This window comes from Ruditapes philippinarum, unplaced genomic scaffold (assembly GCF_026571515.1).
Source record: "Ruditapes philippinarum isolate M1 unplaced genomic scaffold, ASM2657151v2 ctg5125_1_1_1_1, whole genome shotgun sequence".
NCBI classification, from domain to species: domain Eukaryota; kingdom Metazoa; phylum Mollusca; class Bivalvia; order Venerida; family Veneridae; genus Ruditapes; species Ruditapes philippinarum.
The window spans coordinates 18,907-37,392 of record NW_026861077.1 but is presented as its reverse complement, the minus strand read 5'-3'; positions in this window follow the sequence as shown (position 1 = coordinate 37,392).

Below are 18,486 nucleotides of genomic sequence, written 5' to 3'. Positions count from 1 at the left end.
TTAGTGATAAAATTCATGTTTTTGAAGAGTTGTCGGACCGCTAAGGACTGCTCAGGTGCACTAACAACTGCTAGGGAGGCACAAAGGACCTTCAAATCCCTCCTAGAACATTCTTATAATATATAGTAGTAAGTTAATAGACAAAAAAGTATTATTGTAAGAAAAAAAATATGATTTTGGTGATAGAATTTATGCTTTTGATGAGTTGCCGGACCGCTAAGGACTGCTCAGGTGCGAAAAGGACTGCTAGGGACCTAAAATATTTCCTAAGGAGGCACAAAGGACCTTAAAATACCTGTAAGGGCATTCTTATAATACATGGTAGTATGTTTAGTGATAAAAAATGTGTAATTTTAAGGAAAAATATCACTATAGTGAAAAAATTCATGTTTTTGAAGAGTTGTGGGACCGCTAAGACTGCTCAGGTGCACTAACAACTGCTAGGGAGGCACAAAGGACCTTCAAATCCCTCCTAGAACATTCTTATAATATATGGTAGTAAGTTAATAGACAAAAATGTATTATTGTAAGAAAAAAATATAATTTTGGTGATAGAATTTATGTTTTTGATGAGTTGCAGGACCGCTTAGGACTGCTAGGGAAGTACAAAGAATCTTAAAATACCTCCTAGGGGCACAAAGGACTGCTAGGGAGGCACAAAGGACATTTAAATACCTCCTAGGGCATTCTTATAATATATGGTAGTATGTTTAGTAAGAAAAAAAAGTATAATTTAAAAAAAAAATATAATTTTGGTGATAGAATTTATGCTTTCAATGAGTTGCCGGACCGCTAAGGACTGCTCAGGTGCACTAACAACTGCTAGGGAGGCACAAAGGACCTTAAATTACTTCCTAGGGCATTTTTATATTATATTGTAGTAAGTTAATAGATAAAAAAATGTATTATTTTAAGAAAAAATATAATTTTGGTGATAGAATTTATGTTTTCGATGAATTGGAGGACCGCTAATGACTGCTAGGGAGGTACAAAGAATCTTAAAATACCTCCTAGGGGCACAAAGGACTGCTAGGGAGACACAAAGGACATTTTAAATATCTCCTAGGGCACTATTATAATATATGGTAGTATGTTTAGTGCGAAAAAATGTATAATTTTAAGAAAAAATATAATTTTTGTGATAGAATTTATGTTTTCGATGAGTTGCCAGACCGCTAAGGACTGCTCAGGTACACCAAAGACTATAAGCGAGGTCCAAAGGACCTTAAAATCACTCCTAGGGCATTCTTATAATATATGGTAATATGCTTAGTGACAAAAAATGTATTATTTTAAGAAAAAAATATAATTTTCTTGATAGATTTTATGTTTTTGATGAGTGCTGGACTGCTAAGGAGAGCTCAGGTGCGCAAAGGACTGCTAGGGAGGCACAAAGGACCTTAAATTACTTCCTAGGGCATTTTTATATTATATTGTAGTAAGTTAATAGATAAAAAAATGTATTATTTTAAGGAAAAATATAATTTTGGTGATAGAATTTAAGTTTTCGATGAATTGCAGGACCGCTAAGGACTGCTAGGGAGGTACAAAGAATCTTAAAATACCTCCTAGGGGCACGAAGGACTGCTAGGGAGACACAAAGGACATTTTAAATATCTCCTAGGGCATTCTTATAATATATGGTAGTATGTTTAGTGCGAAAAAATGTATAATTTTAAGAAAAAATATAATTGTGGTGATAGAATTTATGTTTTCGATGAATTGCAGGACCGCTAAGGACTGCTAGGGAGGTACAAAGAATCTTAAAATACCTCCTAGGGGCACGAAGGACTGCTAGGGAGACACAAAGGACATTTTAAATATCTCCTAGGGCATTCTTATAATATATGGTAATATGCTTAGTGACAAAAAATGTATTATTTTAAGAAAAAATATAATTTTCTTGATAGAATTTATGTTTTTGATGAGTTGCTGGACTGCTAAGGAGAGCTCAGGTGCGCAAAGGACTGCTAGGGAGGCACAAAGGACCTTAAATTACTTCCTAGGGCATTTTTATATTATATTGTAGTAAGTTAATAGATAAAAAAATGTATTATTTTAAGGAAAAATATATTTTTTGGTGATAGAATTTATGTTTTCGATGAATTGGGGGACCAGCTAATGAACTGCTAGGGAGGTACAAAGAATCTTAAAATACCTCCTAGGGGCACAAAGGACTGCTAGGGAGACACAAAGGACATTTTAAATATCTCCTAGGGCACTATTATAATATATGGTAGTATGTTTAGTGCGAAAAAATGTATAATTTTAAGAAAAAATATAATTTTTGTGATAGAATTTATGTTTTCGATGAGTTGCCAGACCGCTAAGGACTGCTCAGGTACACCAAAGACTATAAGCGAGGTCCAAAGGACCTTAAAATCACTCCTAGGGCATTCTTATAATATATGGTAATATGCTTAGTGACAAAAAATGTATTATTTTAAGAAAAAATATAATTTTCTTGATAGATTTTATGTTTTTGATGAGTTGCTGGACTGCTAAGGAGAGCTCAGGTGCGCAAAGGACTGCTAGGGAGGCACAAAGGACCTTAAATTACTTCCTAGGGCATTTTTATATTATATTGTAGTAAGTTAATAGATAAAAAAATGTATTATTTTAAGGAAAAATATAATTTTGGTGATAGAATTTAAGTTTTCGATGAATTGCAGGACCGCTAAGGACTGCTAGGGAGGTACAAAGAATCTTAAAATACCTCCTAGGGGCACGAAGGACTGCTAGGGAGACACAAAGGACATTTTAAATATCTCCTAGGGCATTCTTATAATATATGGTAATATGCTTAGTGACAAAAAATGTATTATTTTAAGAAAAAATATAATTTTCTTGATAGAATTTATGTTTTTGATGAGTTGCTGGACTGCTAAGGAGAGCTCAGGTGCGCAAAGGACTGCTAGGGAGGCACAAAGGACCTTAAATTACTTCCTAGGGCATTTTTATATTATATTGTAGTAAGTTAATAGATAAAAAAATGTATTATTTTAAGGAAAAATATAATTTTGGTGATAGAATTTATGTTTTCGATGAATTGCAGGACCGCTAAGGACTGCTAGGGAGGTACAAAGAATCTTAAAATACCTCCTAGGGGCACAAAGGACTGCTAGGGAGACACAAAGGACATTTTAAATATCTCCTAGGGCATTCTTATAATATATGGTAGTATGTTTAGTGCGAAAAAATGTATAATTTTAAGAAAAAATATAATTGTGGTGATAGAATTTATGTTTTCGATGAATTGCTGGACCGCTAAGGACTGCTCAGGTGCGCAAAGAACTGCTAGGGAGGCACAAAGGACCTTAAATTACTTCCTAGGGCATTCTTATAATATATGGTAGTATGTTTAGTGAGAAAAAATGTATAGTTTTAAGAAAAAATATAATTGTGGTGATAAAATTTATGTTTTCGATGAGTTGCTGGACCGCTAAGGAGAGCTCAGGTGCGCAAAGAACTGCTAGGGAGGCACAAAGGACATTTAAATACCTCCTAGTGCATTCTTATAATATATGGTAGTATGTTTAGTAAGAAAAAAAAGTATAATTTTAAAAAAAAATATAATTTTGGTGATAGAATTTATGCTTTCAATGAGTTGCCGGACCGCTAAGGACTGCTCAGGTGCACTAACAACTGCTAGGGAGGCACAAAGGACCTTAAATTACTTCCTAGGGCATTTTTATATTATATTGTAGTAAGTTAATAGATAAAAAAATGTATTATTTTAAGAAAAAATATAATTTTGGTGATAGAATTTATGTTTTCGATGAATTGGAGGACCGCTAATGACTGCTAGGGAGGTACAAAGAATCTTAAAATAATAATTATTAGAGTATATAGTAATTCTTTTTAATTTTGTTTAGTGATCTTTCTATTTTTATGTATTTTGGTGTTGATTATTATGTTTTGGATGAGTAACAGGACTGCATAGGATGTGAAAATTGACTAGGTCTTTAAGTAAATGCTCTTATGTTAAGTGGTAATCAAATATATAAAGAAAATCACTGTAGTGAATGAAATTATATTATGAAGGATTGAAGAAGAACAATTTTAAGTTCAATGGAAATCAGATGTAATAAATGATCAAATAAACAAAAAAAATAATTTTCTGTGTACTCAGAACTCATTTGCTTTCTTCCTCACATTTGAATATTAAGGATAGGGAAACTTGATATAGACATACATTGAAAATTGTTTTCACATATAACAGAATATTCACTTGTTGAATTGAAAGAATCTATGCACTAATTATATTACAATGAAAACAAACACTGTGAAAACAAACACTGTCATTATTTGATAAACCTGTATTGCATGTTATGTCAAGGCATAATCTTGAACTATGTAATACTATGTAAACTTCTGTATTTAAACTTCAATGATTTATATTTGTTGTTTTATTATGGTGATAATTTCATAAACTTTGATTTGGATTGATTTGAAGTCTTTTTTTTTTTTCAATTTAAAAGAATCTGAATTTATTTTACCATTTTCAATACAGTGACATATGAATTGTCAATAAATGGATTATCAGTAATGTATGGAAGACGGACAAAACCCCACCAGTGTATATAGGGGTCAATTCCAAATTAAAGAAACCAGTTGTTTATTGTCAACACCTTTCACATATCAAAATATAGATACAGACATTGTTATACCCTAAAATTGCCCAATTTTATATGTAATGTAATACATAAGCATCTTTTTTTTTGTTTTTTTTTTGTTTTTGTTTTTTTGTTTGTTTTTTTTTGGTGATAGTGGAGTAACCACCACTATTATCTGTTTCATTTTCTTACTAAATTATTTTTACATGCACATAGAAAATGTAATGACCTTTCCGATGATATATATCACTTGGTATAGGTAATCCTATATAATATATTTAAAACATTTTTACCATAACACTCATTATAGAGGAGAAAAATAAAATGTAATGAAAAAAACTAAAACACCCCCTCACCCCACATAAAGTATCCAATTGTGAAACAAATGCGCATTACGCATGACAAAACCATGTTACTGGTGCTTATTGATAGTCTAACAATGAAAATGTTACAAAAATTGCCATTTTCTCCGGCAATTATGTAACAGTTGTCTGTAACATCCGTCCCTATCATCAGTATTAAATATATATGAGCCGCATCATGACAAAACCAACATAATGGCTTTGCGACCAGCATGGATCCAGATCCGCGCAGTCTGATCAGGATCCATGCTGTTCGCTATAAGTTTCTCTACATGTAATAGAGTTGGTAAGCGAACAACAAAGCCATTATGTTGGTTTTGTCATGACACTGCTCATATGGTGCTTACTTAATATCACAAAGGGAGTTTTACCCTAAATCTCCAAAGCAACCGATATTATTTTTTTCTACGAAAATTATTTAAATAAAATAGATTATATGTTACTCTAACCTTCAGTGGACCAACAATTTATCAACATAATATTAAAGCTTAAATGAATTTCGGACACATATATAGAGGATATTGAGTGAGTGTAGTTTAATACTAAATTTATTGAAAGAGTTGAATAAAATCATATTATGCGAGCCTCTGGCGAACATAATACTGTTTTATTCAACGAGTTCAATAAATTTAGAATTGAATCTACACAAATATAATATTCTATTTATCACATATACAAAATAAGAACAGTGAACTGTTAAAATGAGTAATTCTACAATGACGCGCCCATAGTGTAACGCTATGTTTATATATAGCGCAAATGACGTCATGTCAAAGTGTTATTACACTAGTGTAATATCGTTTTTATTAAATGGCTTTATAACACTCCCGCGCCGGGGTTTATGTGATAAAAATATATATATATAAATATTTTTTTTAAGGAACTGAAGTGGACAGATGTAACAGAAATGAGCAAATGATTCTTTTTACAATAACACTAAACTTATTTTGTTCTTATGTTGTATGATATGGAAGTAGTTAGCTTTGCAACTGTACATAGAAATATTTCACACTAAAATTAAATAGAATAATCATAACAGAATAATCTTATCAGGCTATATATTCACAGAAAACTATTAAAGTAGGATATATAGAATGTTGAAGTGACATTGTGGTTAAAATTAATCAATGGTTAAAACATAGATTCTTTAAGATCATTCTTTTTACTTCAATAAAAAACAAATCATCTATCCCAGCCCCTCATAAAACAGTGGGATAAGGATCCTAACTATATACATACAGATGGGGCTGGCACATTATTGGAAGTTAACAAGCTGTATATTGGGAGCTGTGTATTGTATATTGGGATGTGTGATATATTACAAACCAGTGGGGGTGCCAATATAGGGTGATATACTTCAAAACAGTGGGAGGGACTTTCTGTTAGAGAATGCCTATTAAGTAGGCTGTAGATCAATTAAGTCTAAGGATCTATTGAACATCATTTTTTTATTGGCCAAATATATAGTCAATGAAAAAAAAACCCCAAAAAACAAATATATATAACCACCCTGAATAAAGTATTTGTCTCCATATTCCAGCACATTGTCATATCACTTGACCAATATAATTATTATAAGAAATGGAAGAAGATCATAAGAAAAAGGATTTTAATATATGGTTATGACCCCAGTAATGAAAAAGTGATAATAATTAAAATGTGTTTGTAAACATTAAGTCCTAAACAAATATTTTGACTCTATAAATTTTAATGAATGATCAGCTGTCCATTTATACTGAAACATTAACATAGAGAACTATCAATACTGGGAAATAATGAACTTATAACACTGAATCATAATAACATCTTCATATAATAATGTTACTGACATTTCACATAAATAAAAATAAAATTTCATCAATTGGTAGTAATAAATTACAACAATTTAAAAGCAGATCTGTAAATTTTTTAATGAAAATTTTTATTTGTTGGTATTTACTATTTTAGTAAATAGAAATTCAAGCTTATGACAACTTATAATTTACTTCAGCCTGTATAATATCTATTAAAAACATAAATCTGATTATATCACTATATATTGTTTTGTAAATATATATAGAAAGTTACTGTCTGTATGATAATTTTCTTTAACACAATGGTAATACAATATTTGGAAATAAAGAATCTTCCTTTCATTATCAATGTTCTTATTTAATTCAGAACAGTTCATTCAAATGTCTATGCAACTATTCATTTTGAAATACAAAAAGAAAGGAACTCCTTGATCAAGGAGCTTGATTCTATGTATTTTTGCTGAAATTTGTTCTATTTGTTTAACATTAATTGAACATTATGTACTATTTAAAGCAAATAAAGCTATTATCATTATATTAAAACCCAAATCCCAGGGACTATGAGATTTGAACATCTAGTGTAACATTTCCCCCAAAAATGTAACAAACGCCTCCCTGCGGTGTGTAATTTCTGGGTTTTCTAACAAAAAATGATTAGAAAGTCATAGAATTTTTGATGTTTTTTTTAGGAAATGTGTTTGCATATTTGATTTAAGAATGATTTGGTGTTTGTATCTTGTTTTAAGATTGACAATTTTCAGAATATTCATCCAAATAGTTATCCTTTCTGTGATATTTTAATTACTTTATTATTTGACATAGATAGTCCATTTACTGTGCAGAAGGGACAATTTGTTCAGCCAATATACACATTTTCAACATACATGTATATGAAAAAATGCGATCGATTCATAATGATATGTGTTTGTATATATATTCTTTTTATATGTGCTTGTACATTTATATGTATAGTCAGGATCTGTGTTCATGTATACAGATGTTTTGATATGTGTTTAAGACTGGCTTTATTATTGATATGTGCTTGTATATAAATATGTATACTTGCATTTTTGTCAGGGTATGTCTTTGTATATAGATGTTATGATGTGTGTTTAAGACCAGCTTGATAATTGATATGTGCTTAAACATAAATATATATACTTGCATTTGTTTTGTCAGGGTATGTCTTTGTATATAGTAGTTATGATGGGTGTTTAAGACCGGCTTCATAATTGATATGTGCTTAAACATAAATAATGTATACTTGTATTTGTTTTGTCAGGGTATGTTTTGTATATAGATGTTATGATGTGTGTTTAAGACCGACTTCATAATTGATATGTGCTTTAACATAAATGTGTACTTGCATTTTTGTCAGGGTATGTCTTTGTATATAGATGTTATGATGTGTGTTAGAGACCGGCTTCATAATTGATATGTGCTTAAACATAAATATGTGTACTTGCATTTATTTTGTAATAATATATGTTTATATATAGATGTTTTGCTATGTGTTTAAAATTTGATACAATGAAATGTGCTTGTATAACAATGAATAATTGTAGCTTTTGAAAGATTTGATCTGTCAGACTGCACAGATATGCATGCTAGCCTAGATCAATGATTTAGGCATATAAGAAAGATGGTATGTGATTCACCAAAATATGATTTTTTTTATATCCACTATTTGATATGTGCTTGTACATTCGTATAAAAACTTTTTTTCTTTTATTCTGTCATGATATGTGTCTGTATATCAATACAGATGTTTTGATATGTCTTTAAGACTTGCAATATTATTTGATTTGTGTGTATTCATCTATATATATCTAGGAAATATTTATAGGTCTTTGTGCCTGCCTAGCAGTCCTTTTCGCACCTGAGCAGTCCTTAGCGGTCCTGCAACTCATCGAAAGCATAAATTCTATCACCAAAATTATATTTTTTTCTTACAATAATACATTTTTGTCTATTAACTTACTACCATATATTATAAGAATGTTCTAGGAGGGATTTGAAGGTCCTTTGTGCCTCCCTAGCAGTTGTTAGTGCACCTGAGCAGTCCTTAGCGGTCCGACAACTCTTCAAAAACATGAATTTTATCACTATAATGATATTTTTCCTTAAAATTATACATTTTTTATCACTAAACATACTACCATGTATTATAAGAATGCCCTTACAGGTATTTTAAGGTCCTTTGTGCCTCCTTAGGAAATATTTTAAGGTCCCTAGCAGTCCTTTTCGCACCTGAGCAGTCCTTAGCGGTCCGGCAACTCATCGAAAGCATAAATTCTATCACCAAAATTATATTTTTTTCTTACAATAATACATTTTTGTCTATTAACTTACTACCATATATTATAAGAATGTTCTAGGAGGGATTTGAAGGTCCTTTGTGCCTCCCTAGCAGTTGTTAGTGCACCTGAGCAGTCCTTAGCGGTCCGACAACTCTTCAAAAACATGAATTTTATCACTATAATGATATTTTTCCTTAAAATTATACATTTTTTGTCACTAAACATACTACCATGAATTATAAGAATGCCCCAACAGTTATTTTAAGGTCCTTTGTGCCTCCCTAGGAAATATTTATAGGTCTTTGTGCCTGCCTAGCAGTCCTTTTCGCACCTGAGCAGTCCTTAGCGGTCCTGCAACTCATCGAAAGCATAAATTCTATCACCAAAATTATATTTTTTTCTTACAATAATACATTTTTGTCTATTAACTTACTACCATATATTATAAGAATGTTCTAGGAGGGATTTGAAGGTCCTTTGTGCCTCCCTAGCAGTTGTTAGTGCACCTGAGCAGTCCTTAGCGGTCCGACAACTCTTCAAAAACATGAATTTTATCACTATAATGATATTTTTTCTTAAAATTATACATTTTTTATCACTAAACATACTACCATGTATTATAAGAATGCCCTTACAGGTATTTTAAGGTCCTTTGTGCCTCCTTAGGAAATATTTTAAGGTCCCTAGCAGTCCTTTTCGCACCTGAGCAGTCCTTAGCGGTCCGGCAACTCATCGAAAGCATAAATTCTATCACCAAAATTATATTTTTTTCTTACAATAATACATTTTTGTCTATTAACTTACTACCATATATTATAAGAATGTTCTAGGAGGGATTTGAAGGTCCTTTGTGCCTCCCTAGCAGTTGTTAGTGCACCTGAGCAGTCCTTAGCGGTCCGACAACTCTTCAAAAACATGAATTTTATCACTATAATGATATTTTTTCTTAAAATAATACATTTTTGTCACTAAACATACTACCATGAATTATAAGAAGGCCCCAACAGTTATTTTAAGGTCCTTTGTGCCTCCCTAGGAAATATTTATAGGTCTTTGTGCCTGCCTAGCAGTCCTTTTCGCACCTGAGCAGTCCTTAGCGGTCCGGCAACTCATCGAAAGTATAAATTCTATCACCAAAATTATATTTTTTCTTACAATAATACATTTTTGTCTGTTAACTTACTACCATATATTATAAGAATGTCCTAGGAGGGATTTGAAGGTCCTTTGTGCCTCCCTAGCAGTTGTTAGTGCACCTGAGCAGTCCTTAGCGGTCCGACAACTCTTCAAAAACATGAATTTTATCACTATAATGATATTTTTCCTTAAAATAATACATTTTTTGTCACTAAACATACTACCTTGTATTATAAGAATACCCTAGGAGGTATTTTAAGGTCCTTTGTGCCTCCTTAGCAGTCTTTTGTGTATCTGAGCAGTCCTTAGCGGTCCGACAACTCATAAAATTTTCACCAAAATCATATTTTTTCTTAAAATTATAATTTTTTTTTTCACTTAAAATAATACCATGTAATATAAGAATGGCCTAGGAGGTATTTTAAGGTCCTTTGTGCCTCTTTAGTAGTCCTTTGTGGCTCCTTAGCAGTCCTTAGCGGTCCTTAGCAGTGTTTAGTAGGACCCCTTTAAAATAGTGAAGTTATTTCATTAATATGAAAGTACATGTAGGCAGGGAAGTCGGATTAATTTTTCCGGAAAATCAAGGGGTAGGTAAACGGCGTATTTCACTATTTGGTTTACTATTTTTTAACATTTTCCATTTTTATATTTAAATCAAGAAAGGTAATATGAAATCAGGCAAAGCCTATGATCGGGGAAGTTGGTAAAAGTAATTTGAAATTAGACAAAGCCTATGAACAGGGAAGTCAGTGAAAATAAATAGTTCATTTTCTGGATTTAAAGGCGTCATTCAGTATTTTATGCACCAGTTCCGCTTTCAATCTGATCATTCGACAATTATTATTATTAATCTGAAAAGTTAAGATTGTTGCGTTATTGGAATACCCTACCTATTAGGCTTAGTAATTATCATTGACAGTGATTGAGTTACATTGGAAATGGCGGGTCCCAACTAGAACTGACACAGGGCTCGACATTAACGGTTGTCCGACTGCCCGGGACAACTAAAAGTTTGGTCCGGGCAAGTTATTTTGAAAAGCACTTGTCCGACAGGGCAAGTGAAAATAAAAAGCATCATTGACAAAATGCATGTACAAAATGAATAGAAATAACATCTTTTCATTTATAAACAGCAGTTCAGCTCTGTCTTCACCCGAGAACCCACAGAGAACTTACCTGACAAGGGACCAAGTAGCCACCCCAGCATGTCATCTATTACAGTTAGGGAACCAGGAGTACGGAAATTACTCCAAAATCTTAACTGCCATAAAGCTGCAGGCCCTGATGAGATTCCGACCAGGTTCCTCCATTTAGCTGCTGATGAACTGGCACCAATACTTACCCGCCTTTTCCAGTTCTCCCTTGACTCTTCTGAAGTACCTCAGGACTGGAGAGATGCAAATGTAGTACCCATCTACAAAAAGGGAGATACACACATCCCGGCCAACTATAGGCCCGTCTCACTTACATCGATCACCTGCAAGATCCTGGAACACATTGTCCACAGTAATATAATGTCACACTTTGACACCAACCATATACTGAGAGACAACCAGCATGGTTTCAGGAAACGTCGCTCATGCGAAACTCAACTTTTAACAACAGTTGACACCATCGCCAAGTATCTCTCAGCGGGTACCCAAGTAGACGCCATTCTACTTGACTTCGAGAAGGCGTTCGACAAAGTCCCTCATTCCAGACTCCTCTACAAGCTAGATTTCTATGGCGTGAGAGGTCCCTTAAACCAGTGGATCAAATCCTTCCTGAGCAACCGCAAGCAACAGGTAGTCCTTGAAGGCACCAAGTCTGATCAAGATGATGTTATATCTGGCGTTCCCCAGGGAACCGTTCTAGGTCCACTTTTGTTCCTGGCCTACATAAATGACATGCCTGACTGCACATCATCTGACATCCGACTCTTTGCGGACGACAGCCTCATGTTCAGAGTCATCAAGAGTACAAATGACAAGACAAGGCTGCAACAGGATCTTGAAGCTTTGGAACAATGGGAACGAACCTGGCTTATGCGCTTCAATGCTTCCAAGTGCTATGTATTACACATATCATCAAACAGAAAGATAGATCACCAACACCAGTATATACTTCATGGCCAAGTCCTGCAATCAGTGGACCACAGCAAATACCTTGGTGTAACTGTCTCCAACAACCTCTCATGGGACAAGCACATACAGAATGTAGCTGCCAAAGGAAACAGAACACTGGGATTTGTGAGGAGAAACTTGAAGGATTGTACACCACAACTGAAAGCAGCAAGTTACTGCACTTTTGTACGCCCAGGTCTTGAATATGCAGCAACGGTTTGGGATCCTCATCTTCAGACACACATAGATTCACTTGAGCAGATCCAGAAAAGGGCAGCCAGGTTTGTCAAAAATGACTATAAATCCAGAACACCTGGATGTATGACAGAAATGCTGAGGAGCCTGGATTGGAATACCCTCCAACAGAGAAGGAAGGAAGCAAGGTTAGGCATGCTCTACCGCATTCAACATGACCTAGTAGACATCCCCAAGGACAAGTACCTACCACTGAGTAACCAATCCAAGAAGAACACCAGCGACAGTAGAACACGTATACGTTTCTACCAAGAACGCACCACTGGCAGGATGTATACAAATACCTTCTTCCCCAGGACAATTGTTGATTGGAATGGCCTGGCATCAACAGTCACCGCCGCGGAAACATTGGATGCTTTCCGCGCGCGCCTGCCGGCCTCCGTCTAAATTCACTTCACAACGTCTCTGTAAATAAAGTTTTTATCAGTTTTTACAACTTTTATCGCTGAGCGGAAGAGTGTTCCATCTCACCATGTACATAGTTTTCGCAGAGCCTCATTACGTTCCTTTTGGATCCCGGCTCTTATACTGGAAGAAGAAGAAGAAACATCTTTAAAACAAAATACACCATGAATCATTATCAATAATGTGAATATACTACGGTCATGTACATTTGTTGATGTAGGAAACGGAAGGAAAAATATGAGCATGCGCCGCGGTAAGGTAATTCCCCGTTCTAATAATAGACTATATCTAATTTTGTACAAGGTAATTCCCGGGTTAGCTGTTGTTTAAATTTTGATGTTTGCATGTAAAGATATCATTTAAAATATGTAAATAATCATATTGATCTTTAAATATAATTGTTAAATAAAGTTTTTGCATTTAAAATGATTTATTGTTTAATCATATATAACAACATTATGAACACAACGAAGACTCGTTTACGGCTGTTGACTTGATGATTGAACGGGGAATTACCTTACCGCGGCGCATGCTCATATTTTTCCTTCCGTTTCCTACATCAACAAATGTACATGACCGAAGTATATTCACATTGAATAAACAGATGAACCGATGTTTTAGAAAAACTACTAAATACAAAAAATATTTGTGTCTAACTAACAATCAATTTCATAAACAAAATGTCCAGTTTATTACCTAAAACAAGAAGTATTTAATAATGTATGAGCTTGTTTGTTTTTCTGATTTATACATTTTTACCATTTTTAGGTCAGGACAAGTAAGTCTTAGGTCAGGGCAAGTAGTTTTAAAAACTACTTGCCCGACAGGACAACCTGATTCAAAAGTTAATGTCTAGGCCTGTGACATAGAAAATTTGATAGATATAGAATTCTATATACTTTTTAAATTGTTTTTTATTTGATTTTCTTTTAATTATACACTTGCAGTCTATAACCAGTCAAGCCCTGGCCCGCCTTTGACTTCCCTTAATATGAAAAAGGTAAATTTATCCTCAAAGCGAGCTCGATATTCTTTATCATGAAATAGTATAAAATAATGGTTCATTTTTAATTAACATCTTCCATTTTAAAATTGTCATTTGGTATTTTATACACTGATTCCGTTTATTCTGGTTCCCTGACCTATTATGGTTCCCATATAAGTGCGCAGGATACCAGTCTATGTTTCCGTTTTCAATCAGAATACCTCAGCTTTAATAGTTATCTTGTAATTCGAAAAGTTGCGATGTGTCAATTCGGACGAAAGTTTTCAAAACCATCACTATCAAGCAGGTACTCGCATTACCGTAAAGCTTGCTTTGCGAGCAGGCTCTTTGAGTTCGCTATTAAAATGCTATTATTAAACATTCAGGTCCCCTGTCATTGAATTTCGTGTGGTTAATAAGGGCAAGTCAATGGCCGGGTCTGCAAAGCTGACCTGGGCTTTAGCTTGCCTGTCTTAAGACTTCACATGTATATTTAAAAGGAATCAAATAAAAGAAAATAATAAAAAAATTCTATCCATCAATGAAATTTTCAGTGTCTGTTCCAATTGGGCACCACCATTTTCATTTTTCAATGTAACAGTTAAACTCAATAATAATTGGCGGGGTAACGCAACAATCACTTTTTGTCATAAGAAAATTAGTTGAGATGTTCTGATTGAAAACTGAAGCGGTGCATGGAATACGATTGACACCTTAAAACTGAAAATTGTAAAATAAAAATGAACAAATCGTTTTTTGTTTTTTTTATCTTCCCTACCCCTTCATAGGTTTTGCCTACTTTCATATATTATGACAAAAATATTTGGCTGGTATTATAAATGTATTATTTAAGCTAATAAGGTGCCTTAAGCTATTGAGCATCTCTATATATGATTCTTGTTTTGAAGTCAGTGTTTATGAGAAACAGGATATTGTTATTAATAGCAGGGCTTTCATTAAGTTCCAAAATTTGGAAGTCCGCGGACATTTGAAGCCACATTATGTAGGTAAGGAAGGAAAGCAGTGTATTTTGGAAGTCACAGGGGTTATCAAATTAATGATCAGTGAAAATAGTGAATATTGATACATGTTTAAATGTAAACAAAAAATGACTAAAGATAATTGGGTTAACTTATGTTGCAGTCAGGTTGATATCAGCTGATGAATTTGAGATAATTTAAATGTGTTGATAATTAATATAATTATTACATAAATTACATAAGGTAACACAGTTTGTGCAGACATGTTACTCCCAAGAAGATCCACTCCGATGACTCCATTATAACAGTCATAATTACATAACAAAACAAAAAGGATGCATTAAAAATAGTTCTTTCAAACTTATACATTTTCACTTTAAATGTATCCAATAATATGGATAAATTGCAAATCAGGCATACAGTTAGTGATTTAATCTTGAGCAATATCGCAAACCCACCTTAATAATCCCACAGCTACAACATGTAGAATGATATTGTGAAATAATGACTGAAATTTTCGAGATAATAAAACATCTAAACCAAGGAATCTTATTTAAGCATTATAAGTTACATGTAGATACATGTATAAATATATATATAACTAAGCATCATGTAAAAGTATTATTCATCTGAAAGTCAGCTGTGTGGAAAGTGAGACATTTCATAATTTTTTCAGAAACCAACAGAAGAGAAGTATCCAGTGGGACCATGGCTCCTGGCTTTGTTCATTTTTGTTGTTTGTGGCTCAGGTAAGATTCTTGCTTTAAGTTTGTAAGTTTTAACCAAATTTTCCAAGCAGAAATGCTTGCTTTTAAAGTGATACATAATGATCAGTATTTAGGCATTTTTTCCTTATAATGTAAGTGGTTACTGAATAAAGGAACCATTCACAATCCAGAACTGTCTTTCACAATTTTCATAATGGGTGTGCCGGACATTTCCTATCACTTGATTCAGTCAATATTACAGACTTTTATGATGTATTTAATGATTTCTTACTTTGTAAGTTAAGACACTTAATGAAAATATAATGTGGGGGAATGCGTTTTGGAGTTTTTCGCAGATCTGCAAGTTTATTTTTTGTGTCAATCTTGTGTGATGTGAATAGTATTGTTGGAAATGTCAAGTTTTACTTTGATTGTATACTAGTGATAGTAGTCTGTAAATTGTCTTACATATATCGCATAGAAATGAAGCAAAAAAAGACACAGTATTGAAGCCTTTTAGCCAAAACTTGTCTTGTTCCTTTAACATAATGTGTTTATGTATTGTACAGGAATAAGATTTTTGTAGATTTTGTTTTGCCATATATTACCAAATGATTAGATAAACAAAGCTTTCATCATTATTGAAAAGGTGTTTGGCCATTTGCCAGTCTGACCATTTGGAGATAATTTGATTGCTTATCTTTAGAAGATTTAAGACAATGTTTAAGTTTTTTATTTTGAATTTTTCACTTTATAGTAATTAGATAAGAAAAAGTATGTCAGCTCATTTTCTTTGCATCATGATCTTAATCCATTTAAATTTCTACAGTTTCCAGAAACAGTTGAGTTAACAATATTTTCCCCTCCCTGTACATATTATTGTTATGTCATATTACTATCTAAAAGAATGCTTTAATATACTGGTTTCAACGAAAATGGACATTTTGATATTACTTTTCCTGGCATTTAGTCTGTCAGCTTCATGTTACTATTTTAAGATGTTTCAATCTAAAAAGAAAAAATTATGTGGCAGAAATAGACTACCGTATGTATTATACATAATTACCTGGACTGTCTGTGTAAGGAAGTAATATGAGATCCCCAGGCATTTTCTTTGAAGATTTATGGAAAATAGCTCTTCTTGACATTTCCATTGTCAATATTGTCATAAAATCTGTCAAAATAACTTTTCATTTTGTGAGATATGAGGAGTTATTGTTATATGATTTGTAAAGATGATAGTTTCAGGACAATTATTGACAGAGAAAATTATTATCTAGATTTTAGATATTTCTATATAATTACTTTAATAATAGTAAATTACTTCTGTTTTACTTTTTGTTCCATACATGTACATGTGATAAATACAATGTGGTTTATTTATGTTATATTACACTGACAATATGTTGTTTTTTTGTATTTTGAATTAACTTCTATAATGTTTAATAAACATAAGTTATAAAAAAAATGCTTTGCTATGGTCACAGATGCTACACTACAGTTTGCTATGTGCAGTATTGTGTAGCTCAAATTTATTCAATAATTGGCTATTTATTAAACATGATGCACATGGTTTATATATGAATAATTAATTATGTACCATATAGTTTGTGGATATGGCTGGTTATTTTGCTCTGAACATATTTAGAAATACAGTGCTGGTAAATTTAATGTAGTTTACAAATGACAATGTTGTTACAAGTTTATTCATCATAACATGCAAGATATAAACCATGTACTAAAGTTTTTTTCACATGATCTTAACGATAATTTGGTAATACATATGTAGTTGTTAAAAATTGGTAATTCATACATGTAAGTTGATGTATGGTTTTAATCAAATCAATAACAAAATTTTGAAACATGTAAGGAATGTGTCTAGTTTTAAGCAGCGGTTAAGAATAATTCACGTACATTGTTATATTTGAATATGTTTCAACTAGGTCAAGATAAGATAATAAGAGACTGAAAATCCCTAAGAATACAATGTACATGTAGCAAAAAATAAAATGAAATGGATAATACATGTATATTATTACAATTAAATTAATTAATAAAGCTCCATTTAGCATGAACTTGCTTTTACAATATTTTTCTCTTTCATTTCAGCAATATTCAAAATAATTCAAACTATACTGATGAACTTGTTTTAACAAATTTTTTCTTTTTTACTTCAGCAATATTCCAAATTATTCAAAGTATACGGATGTACTAACAGCGGAAAATGGACATGGATTCTCTCCCTTTTATTAACGACCTTGGTAATGTCTCAGGATTTATGTTGAAAAAAAAACAACTGTCAAGTGTGAAATTTCCACAACACTCGCTTTTTAACTTTTAGACATGGGAAATTTTTATTTTTGGAATAAATGCTTTAATTCTGACTTTATTAAAAAGGACTATTGTAAAGCAGAAAAAATATACATGAAATTTACATGCATTATAAATGTATGATTGTAGATTGTATGTAAAAGTGAATTCAGTTTTATAGAATAGTATTATATATTTTTTTGACTGTGCTGCTTTTCTCCCTAAAATTCTTTCAAATTGACAATTACATTTAACATGTATGCTAATGTGTTTTTATTGCATGCATTTCAATGGAAAAAAAGAAAACTTTTAACAATAAAATAACAGATATCCAGATATTGATGTCACAGCATTTGGCTTATTAAGTTATTAGAAATTTCATACAAATTGATGTAAAGGCAAGTTTGATATACAAAATATTTGTCATGGTGCTATCTATGTAAGAAGGCCTTCCTTCCAAATGTACTTGTTTAGAATCATATGGAGAAATGCAGCATAGAACTTTATCATTCATATTATGATATAGTTTATTTT